Source organism: Oxyura jamaicensis, chromosome Z (genome assembly GCF_011077185.1).
Source record: "Oxyura jamaicensis isolate SHBP4307 breed ruddy duck chromosome Z, BPBGC_Ojam_1.0, whole genome shotgun sequence".
Classification (NCBI taxonomy): domain Eukaryota; kingdom Metazoa; phylum Chordata; class Aves; order Anseriformes; family Anatidae; genus Oxyura; species Oxyura jamaicensis.
This window is the reverse complement of record NC_048926.1, coordinates 53,084,755-53,096,970: the sequence shown is the minus strand read 5'-3', so window position 1 is coordinate 53,096,970 and position 12,216 is coordinate 53,084,755. Positions and strand designations below refer to the sequence as shown.

Below are 12,216 nucleotides of genomic sequence, written 5' to 3'. Positions count from 1 at the left end.
TTTGCTGACAGCAGCAGTGACGTTGCAAACCTCACAGCACCGGCACTATGGCAATGCAGGCTACCAGGGCAAACAAAATTAGCCTTCTGTCTGCAGCAACATCCCTCCCTCTTTACAGGTCTGAACACTCCCACGTCTGCGTGCTTTCAAAGAAGAAGCTGAAGTGTCCCCATTGCACAGATTTGTACGGCCCAGCTTAAGAATATCTTCCCCCACCTCTCCACAGCAACAGCCTCCCCAGGATCTCAGTATTCTGAAGTGACATTTCAATCACAGTCACCATTTCCCCTTCAGACTGAAGCCCATTAGCTTCTAAACTAGGCTGCTTCCCGGCGCTCAGATGAAGGAAGCACTTTGTTGGGAGTATAATCAATCTCACCACAAAACTATGGCTGGTACTCTCTCAGGTGATTAAACAGTCACATGGGAGAAAAATGACACAATTCAAGGGTTGCTCTTAACAGAGCTAGGACATGAAAAATGAAAAGTGTCACCGTATTACTTTGACTCTCTTACATCATCACCCCCAAATAAGAGCCATGAAGTGCAGCCCCTCTGTGATGGACTTATGCATAATTCAGAGCATGAGCTGCCTTCGGGAGCAGATCTCTCGGTCCAGGTCTGCTGAGAATGCAAAGCAGCACGAAGGCTTCCTAAGCAAAGAATAGGGCAGACCACTAGTGCTGCAAGAGAGTGAAGCACAAGAAAGACCGAGGTTGAGATCACACATAGGAAGTAAACAACTGACAATGTTAAAAACTCTGTTAGCAAGCGAGCATCCACCCCCACAACCTCTCAAAGTTTTGCAGATATCATTGGATTTGTGGTCCTTCTGCTACAGTTTTCCTGTGTTTTATGGATGTTCACTTTATGGGGTCCCCACAAGAACAGAACATAATGCTCTTTAAGCTCACAGAATTTAAAGCAGAATCGTATTGTATTTCAAGTGATCATTCCAAGGTTTCTTCTATTTTTACACTGAATCACAGAGAAAGTCAAGCTGCAACTGGAAAGGAACAGAGCAGCTCCTGAACTCACCACAAGATGAAACAAAGATCGGTGAGGCTGGACTGCCCACCAGTTTTCAGGGAAAAAATACTAGCACGGAGGTAAGGAGCTGTTTAAAATATTTATTGCAAAAAAATGAAGAAATTTAGATTCACCAGAGGGTTAATACACCATAGTCACCAGAGGGTGGGATTTAAATTTACTAAAGCTTCTTTCCTGTTGAGATTGAGATATGAACTGATTACCTTGGGGGTAGCAAGCAGCCATGGTGCTACTGGTGGTCTTACATGGTCTTACTGTGAGATTGATTCAGGTCGATTAACCACCAATAAAAGATTCCAGCAGTTGAGCTGCTTTTTTCTTCAAAATATGTGGTTAATTTCTACCTCAAGTAATCTATTTTCTGTTCACTCTCATGTGATGAGGTGTTTCCTTGGCATATCTGAATACACAGAAGCTTCTCTTTTGATATGACCGATGGGTATACAAAATTCATGGCCGCATCATTTGCCCAGTCCTTCTTTGTTGACTGACATTTTTAAGTTGTTCTCTGCAAGTGTAGGATTTACATGACTTGCACAATATTTACAAGCTGTGTTTCTAAAAAACATTCTCAGTGTTTCTGTTAAGTCATCGTTTTGGATTAATTATCAGGGACTTTTTGTCATTGTGCCCATTTGTAAAATACAGAAACATGAAAATTAATGTATAAATGAAGTGTAAGTTAACATCAGACAGCAGTGCCAGTATACCCACTTGTTAAAATAAATGAGAATTCTGAAATTATCAGTAACAGCCCAGAGAAGACATTGTAGATATTTTCTAACCTAAAAAAGCATGAGCAGAGCATAAACACATACCAGTCTACAACATGAGGAACCTGCTAAATAACTCTTAGAGGCAACACAGTGTAGATACCAAACTCTTCTTTGAATGCTGGCATACTGACACATGCCATGTTAGGTGGATCTCAGTCCTCTTCAGGACATGTCAGAATATTCTTCTGCTTTCTTTGTCTTCAGCAGCCCCCACGCTATCAAGTTCCCCTCCCCTGCCATCTTCTGCCTGGCTAAGTGGCTTAAGGGAATTGATACTTCCGCTGATTCACAGCTAGTAAATCTGCTTCCTGGGCTCGTAACCAGTTATCTGTGTACGCTCACAGAACATGTCTTTTTAATCCTTTCTCCAAATCTGGAGAAGGAAAAAAACTGCAAACACTAAACAGTCAATTAGCAACAATTAGGAAAATTACAGGGTTGCTTGAAAAGCTACTTATCTGAGGGATGTCCATTAATCTCTATTGTAGGGTGAATTCACATGCTTGGAGATAGCAAGCAACAGAGCTTTTGCTAGCCATGTTCTTGAATCTTTGCATGATCAATGCCAGCATACATGTCGGCTTTAGCGGCTATATACCTTTTTACAGAGCATGGGGGGAATTCAGGGGTATTTTTCTGTTAACTGACTCCAAAAAATAGACTATGTGCATTGATTGGCTGTTTGATCCTGAAACACAGCCTTTCTGTGCTCACAAACAGAACACACACACAGCGGTATGTTATGAAAATTACATAGCTGAAGGAGTTTTCAAAAATTGTTACTGATAACCTTCAAAATCTGTTAACTCTATTGCTAAATCAAAGTCTTCAGAAAAGCAGGGAGGGCCGATAAACCTCCATAAGGCAATAGCTGCTGTGCACCAATGGTTTTCACACAAAGCGACAGGAGGGAATTCAGTGACACAGAGCCACACTGCTCTGTGCACAGGCAGAGTGGAGCAGCTCCAGCCCTCAGGGAAGCTGGGGAAAACAGGGTGCAAAGGGCACTTCCCTGGATTTCAGCATTGGTGAGGAGCCTATAGTCAGTATGGACGGGTGGTGAGAGAATCATCCTTGCAGAGGTTCCCTGAGAAGCACAGGATGGCCAAAAAACGGAGGATTGCATTCATAGTCCATCCCCTGAGCAGTGCGAGAAGCTGCTTCCAGATCTCCTGCAAGGTCCTAGACAGACGGCAGGTATCTGTGGCATTTGGGAACATTTTTTTTTTTTCTCCTATCTTCCAGTTAAGAAAGTGTCAGGCATCCTTTGCTTCCCTGTACTTTGTGGATATAACTACTTCTTCCCAGATTCCCAACACTGCTCTGGCTACTTGATGATGTTCCTCTGTTGCCTGTATGACCTCAAGCCTCTCCAAGTCCCTGCATCAATACAGCAGGAAGGCTTTAGTCATCCCTCTTATCCTGTTCTCTTAACTTCCTAAAACCCTAACAGCATATTCAGGGACACTAGTTTGTTCCCTTACCAGCTCAGCCTTGCTACATAAATGATCATTCTTCCATTCCCCTACAGTTGTCTCTTTCACCTTGATACATGTCGCCCTTCCTTACCAGGGCAGTATTACTTCCACACTGATAACTGTCCTGCTGAGCATACCCACAGCCCAAGAAGTGCTACCTTGAAAATACAAAAGTATCTTGAAACTATCAGCTATCATGATTTTTTTTTTTTTTTGATAGGATCATGCTCCTGAATTCCCATGTTGTGCAATGATATGAGAATCCTGGGCACCATGCAACCCTGCCAGGCTGAGACCATGCAGCAGACCCATCGTGGGACAGAAATGTGAGAAGAAATGCAATCATAGGTCTGTCCTGAAGCTGGGTAGGCAGGAGCAACGCACAAACACTAAAATCCTACTCTCCCACACACCCATGTTCTGAGGATGCTATCACTTGTGGAAAAGGAAATGTTGGAAGAGCTGGGAATGTAAACTAAATGATGAGTATGCTGGTGCAATGATCCTTGCACCAGCAATGCAAGAAGTGTCAGCAGGGCACAGAGGGAGAAATCTTTGGAAGCACGAGCACAAGTCAAGCAACCGGTGGAGTCTGCAGAGTTAAAACACTTGAGTTCCTGTTCATCCAAGAAGCTTTGCTGGGGCATCCTTCGGAGCATGACAGAACCAGCAGGGGAATGAGAAAGATGTAAGTTCTTTTAAAATACACATAGCATTGACAAAGAAGGGCAATATTGGTCTTTTATTCCCTTGACTGTCCATTAAGTTTGTTGTTGCAGCTCAACAAGAAGCAGCACATGACCCTGCAGACAGCTCAAGAAGTACAGGGAGGGCCCTTGAATTCTTGACACATGGTTCCCCTGCCCTGACTGGACTTCATTACTTATGTACTGCTTAAAATATTAAACAGACACTGGTGCTAGTTCATGCATCTTGGCTGATTCTGGACTGAGAAACTGAAGAGTTTTTATTTTCCTTTTTTGGGATTTTGGACTAGCCTGTGTGCAAGTATCATATCAAAATTATAGCTCTATTTATCTGAAAACTAAGAAAGCGTGAAGGGGCTGAAATAATTCAAGGACTGAAAACAATTCCCTCTATGGGGAGAATTATGGAGCTCAGCCTGCCTGTCTTGTCAAAAAGACTTGGATTATTGCAATGTATGATCACCTCTGTGAGGGGAAATGCCCATCTTGGAGGAGCTTTTTAATTTAGGTGGGAAAGATGTAAAAGAATGAATGTCTGGAACACAAACACATATTTTCGAAGTCAATGTAGGTGGTCCTGTTTAAAAGAGATGATGGAATAAGGGAAAAGGCAGACAGTGTCTCGCTATCAGTTTTGACACCACAACTGCTGCAGGTCTGGAAGAAACCTTACGAAGATTCTCTGTGTCATGTAGTCTGTCTACCTGTCAGTCTATCATCTGTGATGGACCAGAGCATCCCAATGCTCTGCTAATTTTACAGAGCTACCACCCACAAAATCTTTATGCCAGTGAAAATTGAGATGATTTTGTTCAAAAACTAATTTCATTGCCCAAATTAATTTAGTACCATGGAAAGCATAAGGTTTTCTTCTTGATATCCAGTTCCAGAAGCTTTACACTGACTTCCAGTTACCACCTTAGAAGATTTGGGTTGTCTTTTATGAGCATACAGTCTTTTTTTTTTTTTTTTTTTTTTTTTTTTTTAAATAGAGAAAGGCTGTGGAACAAGCTTGATACTCCTTTTCTTCCTCCTTTGATCTGTCTAATCACATGAATTAATTGACTGTTAAAAATGTAAAATTCAGATCTCTTTCAGGAATTCCATAGAAATACTGAACAATGTCACGAATCATGCTGAAGATCATAGCTTCATATACTCCCCCTGCGCCATGTGACTACCAACCCAGTATTGATTTCCTTTCATCTCAAAAACTGAAGCAATATTCATTGCCAAAATAAAAAGCTGTCTGAGTTATGAGAATGCACTGCCAGCAAGTTCCAGGATGAAGCATAGATATAAAAAAGAAAAAATGGGGGAGGGGGGCAGTGAAAGCATATGTGGAAAAGCTGAATATGCTCTGTGAGAAGATGTGTATTAGAATGAGGCTTTCATCATAAAACTATACAGGAGCAAAGGTAATAGATGGGTGCCTCAATCCCAACACTTGTCCAGAGCAGGATGGACCCCGCCGCTGGTTTAGCTTAGAGCAGCCTTGAGGGGTAGCCAGCCTTGCCCCAGTGGATTTGTTCCTGACTATCTTTCCCCAGCTAAAACCATTCTTTCTGTCTCCGTGACTGAGTCTCTACTGGGAATTGGGGCTGGGGAGTGGGGGAACAGGAGACAGGATGAGACAGGACAGGCTGTAAATAAGCAGACATATCAGCCTTACATCACCCCAAAACAAACCATAGGTATTTCTCCCTTGCTGCTTTCAAAAGCTCTCTAATTTCTAAACAACAGTCATGCTCAAGGTTTTGAGTTTAAAGGGTACCTCCTACTGAGTTTGGGCCTTCACAAAACATCTTAAGGTGAAAGAGCAAGATGTGATTCACATTCACAGTGCTCACTCTCCAGGACGCTGGGCTGCCTGCAGCATAAATAGGAAGGGTAGCCAGTGTGACTGCCATAAAGCAATCTACTTAAAGACAGAGCCTGCTCATCTCCGCAGTCTGTCTGGGGAGCAAGAGGGCAGGAGCCCTTAACAGGAGATAGTCCAAATGCGTCTATCTGTCTCCAAGAGGCACTGTCCCGCCTGATTTCATATGGTCTGAACATGACCCTAAGCTCTCTTCTTTGCTTCACTTAGTTCCTTGTAACAAAAAAGACATCTTTCAGTTCAAACTAGTCTGAATTCCTCAAAGAAAACAATTCTCTTCCCTCAGTCACAGAAAGCCTTGCCTCCTAACACTGCCCAGTCCTAGGCAAAGCCTGCTTTTTCCTATCAGAAGTCTTTCATCACCTTCTGTGGCATCTTCTAGGGCTGTCTGCCCTTTCCTGATGCAGAGCGAGAGCAGTCTCTGCCCAGGTACTGTCTGCAGTAGATTGGCATCACATGTGCTCTCCCTGAACCAGCTGCCTCATTGCATTGCTATTGATTCCGAGTTGGATTTCTGCAGCAAATCTATTGCATTTCCATTAGCAAGACTGCAAATGATGAAAATGCTCATTTATATCGTTTCAGCTCCGCATCACAATTAACCTGCTGCTTAGCCTCCAGTGAGCCAAATTCTGCCTTCTCATCTGATGCTGAGAAAGTTCGCCGAGGTTTCTCTGCATCTGAAGGTGAGACACTGCAAATCTGAGGTGGGCAGCTGGGTGTGTTTATTTGCAGAGCATGAACAGGAAATCAAGCACTTAACTTACAAGTACAATAGATCCTGAAATATGATAATTTCAGTCCCCTGCAGTGAAAATTCAAACCCCGTGTCTGTATTTTTTTTTTTTAATGGCATCGATTTGTAATCAGTTTTGCTTAGAAACTTACAATGCAGTACAGTTCAAAGTGTCATTTTTAATAAAGAAGCAATGGCCATATACTCCATGTACTTATTGTATTATTTATATTCACATATGCCTATGTATATAAATAAGGAAGAAGGCAATTCTGAAGTTCCATGTAGCATGAATACATAAATTTTTCTCAGTGGAGTTTGCAAAGTAAAATGAAGCTTTAAAAAAGACTTACAGGTGGAACCTAATATTCACTATTTCATACTATTACTAACAAATTACTTCAGAACATTCTATCCATCATGTTCTGCAAATGATAGTTGTGCATGAAAAAAAAACACCTCATCCACGAGGTAGTTTCGAAAGAGTTTATGGTGCTTTTCAAAAAGAAAGAAAAGAAGGACTGATCAGTTCGGGCCTCTGCACGTTGAATAGAAGAAAACCTTTTTCTGTTTAAGCAATGATTCTTAAAAAGGGGGATGGTAGACAAAACAAAACAACAACAACAACAAAAAAAGACAGATTGATCTGACCAAACTGTGTGCTTGTTGAGAGCATTTTGTAGATAGTGTGATGAACTGGGCTGGGGAGAGAAAATATGCAAATATCAGTTACCACTGTGGAAGGCATAGTTGACCTGAACTACCTGAAATTTGCAACATCTTATGCATCTCACCCCATCAGTCCCAACAGCACTTTACTCTGAGTGTTACTGCAAGTAAATACATCTGTAAGCCACCAAGACCTCTGGGAAACCAGAGAAAAAAGTGTTTTAGGAAAAAAAAAACAACAAAAAAAAATGCTGTCTGGCTCAGTGCATTGGCACTTGCTTTATCGCTGTAAGTTAATGGAGGCCCAGTTTTGTCTCCAGAGCTTACTGAGATCAGCATCTCTTTATTAGGCTCAGAACTTGTCTGGTATCTTAACCATGATTAATTAAAATTTTCTTGTGACAAGATGTTAATTCGCAGGACAAGTGTCAGAGAGAAGTCCTGGCTTTTAGAATGAGCCTTTGCATTGTGTAGCAGACACTTAGAAGCTGAACTACAAGAGCTGCCAGCACTTACTGGGGAAAGAGTTACTCCTGCTAGTCTCTCACTGGTAACCACCTTGGGAGAGGTCTCTCTCTTCCTTGATGCTGACTAGGAAGCTGAAGGCAGCTTAGCTTCCTAATGTAAGGTTAGCTGTCTGAGGCTAATCAACTCCAACACTGTATCACAAATGGAGAAGCATTTGCTTTAAGATATTCTCCTCCCGCATCTTCAAGCTTTGGGGGAAAAGCAGCCTATTCTGCAGTGCTGCCCTGCATAATAACAGTGAGAATAGGGAAAGCTGCTACACAGCTTGTGCTGCATCATCCCCTCTCACCCCCTGCGGCACTCTGACACTTCCCTGACCTTGACACTGTCAGAGGCTGCTAGGCATGGAGTCAACCCTACAGCGTTGTAGTGGGGTTTTGAACTGCAGATCATGGGTCAAAACTGTGCTTTTTTATTTTATTTTATTTTATTTATTTATTTATTTATTATTTTAAAAAAAGAACAAACGCATCTGATGCTGCTAGGAGCAAACCCTCACTGTCCATAAATCGGAACCTTCCCCTGGGCTGCAGCAACTGTACTTGGAGTGAAGGCTCCCTCCAGCCTGCCAGAGATAAAATACAGACCTTTGCAAATCACTGTCTGCAGGGGAAAGGACGTCAAATGCAGAAATGGGAACGAACTAGTGGAGGTGAAAGAGGCAGCAAGAACTGCAAGGAGCATTTACAGTATGACACCAAACCAAGTGACAGGCTAGTTTACTTTTAACTTTTTCCCATCCCTAACTCTAAAATGGCACACGAAATTCAGCCACTGTGCCTGGAGTACTTTGGAGGACAGTTGAGATCATTTCCCAGGTAAATGCCCACTACCAGTCTTCTTTTAGCACTTCTTCTACAGAGGGTAAGAGAACAGCAGCTTTTGCTGAAGGTCACCCAGCACGCCTGAAAAAGGCAGCCGAAGTCAGGAACAGGAGAAGGCAATGGCCCCATGTAGGGGTAGTTAATAGCAGTGCACGGTGATGCTTTCTCTCTTTCACCTAATTTTCCAAACTGGTGAATGGGGATGGAACTGTTGTTTCCCATCCCAGCAAGTGCCAAGCACCCACACACCTCTGTGTATTATGGCCAGCACAGCTTGGTGGGCACAGACAGAGGCTGGGAGATGGAGGTGTGGCTAGCCCATTAGCCCACTACACCCCAAAGCGGGCCAGGAAGCCCAAAGCAAGAAGGGTGCAGGAGCAGCCCAAGTCTTGTGCACCTCCACTTCAAGGCACTGACAAAACACAAGAGTGCTGCATGCCCTTGGCAGGGCTGCCAGTGGGGCTTTGGGACTGTCATGAGAAGCTGCATGTGGTATCAGCCACAAACTGAGTTGCTTCTGCTGATGGGTGCACGGTGCTGGGTATCCACAGCTCCCTGGCATGCCTGAAATGCCATGTCCAATCAGTGTTCTCCTCTCCAGACTATTTTGAAAGCTGAATTTGTTTAGGGGGAAATTTACTTAAATGGGAAGAAAAGGCAGTGGGAAGATCTGTAAAGAGGTGAATGCTTTGTTTGCAGATGTACAGATGCCGTTATCACAAAAACACAGGTTGGACAGTACTATCGAAGTGTGTCTGTTACTGAGCTGGGTAAATGGTGAAATTGTGTTTAGTAGTGATGACTGAAGAAGAAGTAGAATATAGCTGCTGAACTGTGTTAGCATTTCTTCACTTTGCATGCCTTCACAGAGCGAGACAGACTGTAGGCTAGTGAGTAATATTATATCCCGCATGTAATGAAACCTTCTTGGGTGTAATTGTGCTAAGATTCACACGGTCTCTAAATATGGGGATGATTTAAAATATTCACCTTTCCTTCTGTTTCGGCAAAAGAGCCATGATATTACAATATAGGATGGAAACTAAACACAAAGGAAGAGATTTTTTGGTATTGATAAAGGGTGAAGTATGATAATAGGAGGGAGACCAGTCTTGAATCTAATGCACCAGACACAATTACTAGGGTTGTCTCTCTTCTACTTTCTCTCCCAGGCTCCAGGAGAAAGAAGAATCAATTAGCTCTCAACAGACAATGACCTTGAAGGATACAGCTTTAAGGGGAATATGCTGAGTAAGACAGAAAAAGAGAGAAGAAAAGGACTTGGAAACTCATGGAAGGTCCTGATTCAGAAAAAAATACCACAGAATATGAGATGTGTCAGTTCTTTTTAAGTTCTACACTGAAAGAAAGAAATATTATCAGCATAAAAGGGGTTTTCTGGGAACAAGTTACCTCACTCTGCCTGGAACAGCAAAAAGGACACTGAGAGGCAAAGAAGGGACAATCCAATTTACAGATGCTACTTTCCAAGCCATCTCTCTGAGAATTTTATAGCTGTCAAAGGCATTCATAAAAAAAAAAAAAAAAAAAAAAAAAAGTTATCACTGATGCAATCTGTCAACCTCTCCAACAAATCTTGCTCTACATAAAGCACAACGACATGTTTGAAATGCAGCTGTTTCCAAAACCCCAAGACAGTGCTTTTAGAGCTGTCCAAAAAGTTCTTTTCATGCTTCCTTGAATTCTTAGGCAGATCTTCCGCAGTGCACTTTTCCAGCTATATTTTCTTACAGATGCAGGGAACTGCAACCCCTTGCCACATCCAGGATTACGTGCCATGGTTAGAATAACTGCTGGCTACACAACCTTCTCACTTGGAGCAACATGAGCTTGACCTGCTGCCAGTTCTTCCTCTCCTTTCAGTCTGTGCCTATCTGGAAGTCTATGACACCTTAAAATTCATTTATGTTAAGAACATTAAGGCAAAAAAAAATACCAACAACCCAACCACCTAGTTTCTGGACAACCATTTACTTCCCAGATGTGAGCAGGTCTGAAAACAGACAATGGCTTTTTTTTGCTGGTAACTGCTCTACAGAATCTCTTTTATATTCTGCCCTTCATTTACTTCAGAATGAGATTACCAGGTTATTGAGAAAGGTTTGCCTCACATGTGGAAATTCAAAAGGGTGGAGGTTGCTCTGACTTAACTAGCTTTTAGTTATGTCTCCCACATGCAGGAAAGAGGCCATTTTGACTAGATGGTGTTCCCTGGTCAACTATATAGAGTAAAAAGAGCTGTCGCATCTTCGATGCCCCTTACAATATCAGCACTATGAAAGAGATTTTCTGCATCATCAACAAACAAATAAATAAATAAATCACTTAGTATAGCTTTGTATACCTGCCAATGTATTTAAGTGACCCAATAATTCAAGTAACGTCTTCCCATAGACAAAGCCCCGTGTCATTTAGCTGTGCAGCAATATTTCCCTATCAGACTGTTTCCATCAGATAAATTGCTGTTAACGCAATGTCCCATTGTCACCCGTTATCTAAGCAAAAGTCAGCAGGGATTCCACAGGAATACCTAACATTTCGGTGATACTGGAATCATTTTCCTATACTAAGCTGTCCAGGACCAATTCTCAGCTGAAAGGACCTCCACTGAAACCACTCTAATCATGCTCTTTTTCTCTAGCAAAGGGATTGGCCCCAGATGGCATGTCTAGTCCAATTTACACATATCTATACTGAACCTGGTCTTGGTGGAGCTAAACTTAGCAGTGAACTTCTGGTAACTTCGGGGCTGAGAACCAGTATGTGAAACCTACAGGGTGGACATCCTGAGGCATTATAACAAAGGCACAAGGGAGAAATATGAGATGGGGTCCTGTTGGGCAATTTGCAAGGAAATTGCTCATTCTGATCACTGCAGCTTTCTGGAGGAAACCTCAGTGCTGTGCTCTTGGTGCAATGGCACGCTGCCTTCTCTTTTACTGTTGTAGCACAATTTTACACAGCTCAGGAACTGCTGGTTTCATCTGCTCCAGATTTGATGGGTATCAAACAAATGATGAATATCAAAGACATTACACTTCAGCAATGTGGTTTTCTGATGCTTTATGATCACTACTGAGAAAATAATGCAGGTACCCTAGATATTTTTTGCTTTAAGGCTGAACAAAGAGTAATTTGGAAACTGCTTCCTCCTGCCTTTGCATGGACAAGAATACTTTCCTGAAATGCCCCACAGAAGTCAATGAGGAAATGTCTCAGGTTCAACAAGAATCAGCTCCTAGAGGAGAGGACAGACACAGAGAAATGTGTGCTATGCTCTTAAAAGAAAGGGAAAGATCACAAGCTAGCTGCTAAATTAATAATTTCCCGGTCTCTAACTGCTTCAAATACACTGTCGCTCTTTCCCACTGTTACTACTCCCTGACTGCTTCAGGAGGATGACAGGGAGGTCTGCCAGCAACAGACTTCAGGAAGGAGGTAACAGAAGTGCTCTGCAGGCAAGGTAAAGAAAATGAGCACACATTGAAGACCCAGCAGAGGACACAAACCAAATTTGTGAGAGAAATAGCCTGGCAGACCATGCAAAA

The 12,216-nt window shown here is 42.5% G+C and overlaps 1 protein-coding gene across 6 annotated transcripts in view; it reads right to left on the bottom strand.

Annotated features, from left to right (window-relative positions):
- Window positions 1-12,216, bottom strand: part of NRG1 (neuregulin 1) — a 292,955-nt gene that overhangs the window by 87,572 nt on the left and 193,167 nt on the right. The window lies entirely within an intron of this gene.